General features: G+C 37.1%; 1 long non-coding RNA gene across 1 annotated transcript; it reads left to right on the forward strand.

Annotated features, from left to right (window-relative positions):
- The first annotated feature begins 956 nt into the window (after positions 1 to 956).
- On the forward strand, positions 957 to 3,217 carry LOC107821322 (uncharacterized). The gene is made up of 2 exons (XR_001656109.2): positions 957 to 1,769; positions 2,755 to 3,217. It is a non-coding gene; the product is annotated as an uncharacterized LOC107821322 (long non-coding RNA).
- Positions 3,218 to 5,135: the final 1,918 nt, after the last annotated feature.

The following is a 5,135-nucleotide window of genomic DNA, read 5'->3' on the forward strand; positions in this document are numbered from 1 at the left end:
GTGCAAGTATTGGCAATCAGGCGCCCACCTGGTGAACAAGGGAAAACAGTTCAACGTTCAAGGAAAAACAGTTCAAGTTCAACAATCAGGCGCCCACCTGGAAAACAAGGGAAAGCAATTCAAATTTCAAGGGGAGCAGTTCGAGTTTCAGCAATCAGGCGCCCACCTGGAGAACAAGGGAAGGCAGTCCAAGTTTCGAAGGAAGAAAATTCGAGTGTTGGCAATCAAACGCCACTTGGAAAATAAGGAAACTCACTTCAGAATGCAATTCAAATCAGCAGCAAAGGAAGCTCACCTGGAGAGTACGAGTCAACGGAACCACAACTGCAAGATCAAGTTTGAAGATGTGTATAGGATTCTTGTAATTTATAGATCATAGTTTAGTCTAGATTTTTTTGTCTTGGTGTAATAAGGAGTTCAGCATGAAGTAGCTGTGAGCACGTGATTTTTGCCCTACATGAATTACTTCCACAAATTTAAAAACAAAATAATTTTTCCATTGTTTGCAATTTTGTGGGTTTTTGTCGCATTTTTTGTGCATGTTAGTTTGTTTCAATTAATGAAAAATACAAAAAAACAATATATGTTTCATTTGCATTTAGGATTTAGTTTTACATTTTTGGATTAAGTAGTAAATTAGTTGTTTTATAAGAAATGAAAAATCACAAAAATAGTTTATTTTTGCACTTTTAATTTTAGTTTGGAATTTTTGGTAGTTTTCTTTAATTTGAGTTTTAATTAATTGTGGTAATTATTAGTTAATTAATGCAATGTGGTAGGGTTAATTTGATTTAGGAATTAGTTTAGGTTTTATCTTAGTTTTAGTTTGAAAAGAAATTGAAAAAAAGAGAGTGGGAAAATAAAAGGAATTAATTTAAAAAAGAAAAGAAAAGGGAAAGAAGTATAGAAATCAGGATTTGGGCTAAATCAATTTGAAAATCACAAGACCAATTCAATTCCACCCAACCTTTGTTTTAAACCCAAAACCTGATCAAAACCAGCCCCTAACCCGCTTTCCAAACCCGCCCGGATGCCCCTAAACCCGATCCATCTCCACAAAAATACATGGACAGTCATACAGAGACCCAAAACCTAAATCCCTAACTAAAACACGCACTGTTCCTCTTCTCCAAATCGAATCCAGCCCTATTTCAGCCTAAATCCATGGCGAGTGACTCCACACTCATAACCACACGTTCCTCCTTCTCTCCTCATCACCATTTCTAACAGTTTCTGACACCGAAGATTCTCCTTCCTTTCGCTTGATCGATTTTGAGATAAGGCACGCGATTGGAAGGTCCTAAAGACGATTCGTTGGATGAGTGTGAGACGTTGGATTGTTTTCGTTCAATCCGAGCCCCACATTCATCAGGGGTTCGTTTTTATAAGGGATCAGATCCAATTTTGAAGAGGGAGGATATTTTCAGAGGGACTTGGGAAAATTTCAACAGAGAGGATCTTGGGAAGAGATTTGAGAGATTTCTTTTCTCCATTTTATTTGTTCCTTCAATTCTGATACTAAAAAAGCAGAAAAAGAATCATTGAGTTTTTTTTTGCTGTTTCATTTTCATGGCGACCATTGTTTAAATCTTCTTTTTTTTTTCAAATCTCTAGAACTCATCTTCTTCATTTTGATTCTAGATTTTAGTTTAAAAAATGGAAATCATTTGAAAAGTTTGAGGCTGTTGCTGCTCAAGGACTAATTTAGCTGCTATTTGCTTCCTCTTGGTCGATTTCAATGTTGTACTAATTCAGTTTCTCAACTCCAGGTTCATTTCTCTTCTTCATTTTAGTTCCCATTGTAAATCGATCTCTGAATGAGCTATAAATGGGTTGAAGTTTGAAATAATGACTGAGATTTGTGTAGTTATCGTAGGTTCATCTTGCTGCTCTGTTTTATTTTTTTTATTTGTATCAGCTTCTTCTATGATTTCATATGTGTACTAAGGAATGTTTGTATGATCCTCTAGTCTCAGAATCCATCGAAACATGTGATTTGTGTGCTCGTCTGCCTCTTCTGTCATTGTCCAGCCATAGTCGATTTCTTTTTTGTGTGTAAATGTTTAGGGGTTGGTTCTCAAATGGCTTGAAGATTAACTCTGCTCATTTTCTTTGTAGTGGACAGTCAAAATTGGTTTGATTGGTGGTCGACTGAGTTTGAGTGGCTCGTGTGTTTGTTTTCATGCTTGTTTGTGTACTGGTCGCAAATCAGTCGAGTTTGTTAGTTTAGTTCATACACTCGTGCTGAAAATGCCCAGACTATCTTGGCACATGTTTTCCAATTCGTTTTCACCTTTGAATGAGATCATATCATCTTAGCTCTCAAGCATTTTTAGTTAGTTGGAGAAAACTCGGTAATGCCCTGTTTCTCAGCAGATTCTGTGAAAATTTTAAAGGCTGGATATTCGGATGTCTTTCATGCTTGGTTCCTTTACTATGCAAACTTCTGAGATTTGAAATTCATCTGAACCAAGTATGGTAATCGATTTGCTAGAATCCGGGTTGCTTGTTTGATGAAATTAAACTAATTCCCGTTACTGTTTCCCTCTGTTAAGAAAACATCAATATGACCCCTCTTTGGTCATGCTTTGAGTGAACTTTCAGCATCCATGTTGGAGGTTCAAATGAATGATGTTTGAGATCTTATCAAATGTTTGGTTTCTGCTTCATAATTGATACCCAAAGCAGCCTTAGCTTGTTTAACGATACTCAAACCAGTATCAAATGCTAATTGGGTTTTGGCTGTTATTCCAGCTGCAAGTGATGATTGAAGTTGAGCTGTTTCTTTGAATGCGCATATGTTGGATCATTTTGATTTTTTTTCTCTGGTTGAAACCTCCTCAGATTCTAAGAGCCAGATGGATGATTCATTCTCTCGTAATTGAAAGAGTTCTTGCATGATTGCTATATTTGAATGCAGATTTGAAATGGTTTTAATTGTCCTTGCAAATGGATCAAGTCTGCTTTGTTTTCTTGTAAATATTTAGCTGCAGTTTGGTTTTTTTAGCATCAGTTGGATGAAATGCTCGGAAGCTTCTTTACTGATTTTCCTTTGCCTTAATATAGACACTAGTTGAATCATCTTGCTTTCTGTAAATCTTAGTGTTGGTTAAGCTTTAAGCTAAAGGTTCTCATGTTGCCTCATCTATTTGAGCTTCACGTCTAGATGTTGACAGTTAAATCATTCTTAAGAAACTAAATATTTTGTAGTCTTCCACTCTCAGTTTCTCTTTGTCCCTTTGGCATAGTATTTTGGCAGGAGTGTTTATCTTATTCAGTTTGATTTATTAGGCAATGAAGCAGCGTTCTGCTAATGAACAGCTCACCAAACCTTCTTTGGCAATTAATTTCTCAAGTTTGCTTGTTGTTGCTGATGCGTGCTGGGGCAATTTTTTTTTTACTTAATAATCTGGGCTTGTGTATTGGACTGTCTGCTTAAAGTCAGAATGCAATTTAGCGAGTGATATATAGATGTAATGTCGGTCTCTCTATTTTTGTAAATAGCCGTTGGCCCTCATGAATTAATTTAGAAACTTGGTTAAAACAAACCAAGGTGCGCCGTGCCAAACAAAAATGATAATTGCATGGCCCTCATTTAATTAATCTTATTTTGATCCTTAGCATTCGAGGCGTGCAGTTTAGTGAAAATTCCATAGCCCTCGCAATGTTGAAAATGCGTAGTCACTTTAGGCACGTTATTTTAATAATTGACTTCCTTAAACTCGGGTGTGCATTTCATGTGAACCAAATCCAAATCCTGATAACATTGAATAAAATGTGTTTCGGATTGCGGGTGCATTTCATATGGCGTGATCCAAAGACATATTTTACACGACGTTAAATCTTCTTTAAATAAATAAAAGCGGTTTTAAAGTTAAAAATGCACATAGGTTTGAAAGAGTTTTAAAATCGGATAATAGGCCAATAATAACAGTTGAGCGACCGTGCTAAAACCACGAAATCCGGGAATGCCTAACACCTTCTCCCGGGTTAACAGAATTCCTTACCTAGATTTCTGTATTCGCGGACCATAATTAGAGTCAATCTTTTCTCGATTCGGAATTTGAACCGGTGACTTGGGACACCCTAAATTATCCCAAGTGACGACTCTGAATCTTTAAAATAATCCCATTTCGATTGTCACCTTAAATTGGAAAAAACTCCCTTTATACCCCTTTAAGGGGGTGTAGGTAAAAAGGAGGTGTGACAGCTCTGGCGACTCTGCTGGGGATCGAACCCAGAATCTCTGGTTTTACAGGGTTCGAGAACTCGAGCTTAGGATAATTGTTATATTTGGATTTATTTATTATCTAATTTGTTTACATGTTTTGAGCCTAATGTGCTAATTTTTACGTGTTTGAGCCTAATGTGCTAAATGCCGCTTTTTTTACCGCTTTGATATTGTGTGAATTGTATATAAACTGCTACGAAACCCTTCTTCTCTCTGAGTCTTCTAAATCTTCTGGGAAGCGTGCGCTTCGTGTGGCTTCTTTTCTGTTAGAGTCATATCCTAATTTTAGAACGAGGTTCGGACAAGTTGCAAAGCCGGTGAAGCTTTTGTATTCCCGGTATGCTGCCCCCCTCCCCCGGCTCGAGTTGTCCGCTCGGGTAAGCCAGGTCTAGAACAATAAACCCAGGTTTTAAACCTAGTATAACAAGACCTCATGTCGGATCCCTAGTAGGAACGTTTGCTTTCATCACGTGCATTTGACTTTGGAGACTCAACACAGAGGTTGGGTCTGTCTAAGACAGGTGTACCAAAAATGAAAAGACCATCCTGATGCATCTTACTTGCTACTTGTGCATTTATTTGATTTGGATTTGCGTGCTGACCGACTTTTGAATAATGGGAGAAAGTTGGAAAAAGAGAATAGCGGTGTGAGGATTAAGTGAGTTAAATCACCCTTTTGGAAAAACCAATGTCAAAATGGTACTGAAACTTTGCTGAATTTTTGAGAAAAAATGAAAAAAAAGAAGAAAAGGTTTTGTTTTGAAAAATAGTTGGTTTTATTTTATTTGCCCGAACTACGCCAGTTTGATTCTCACAAGGTGTGAGATACGTAGGCAACCCCCATTGGGTCTAACTTCATTTTTGCAAAAATAGCCCAAAAAGAACAAAATTTTTAATTTTATTG

Source organism: Nicotiana tabacum, chromosome 6 (genome assembly GCF_000715075.1).
Source record: "Nicotiana tabacum cultivar K326 chromosome 6, ASM71507v2, whole genome shotgun sequence".
In the NCBI taxonomy this organism is placed as follows: Eukaryota; Viridiplantae; Streptophyta; class Magnoliopsida; order Solanales; family Solanaceae; genus Nicotiana; species Nicotiana tabacum.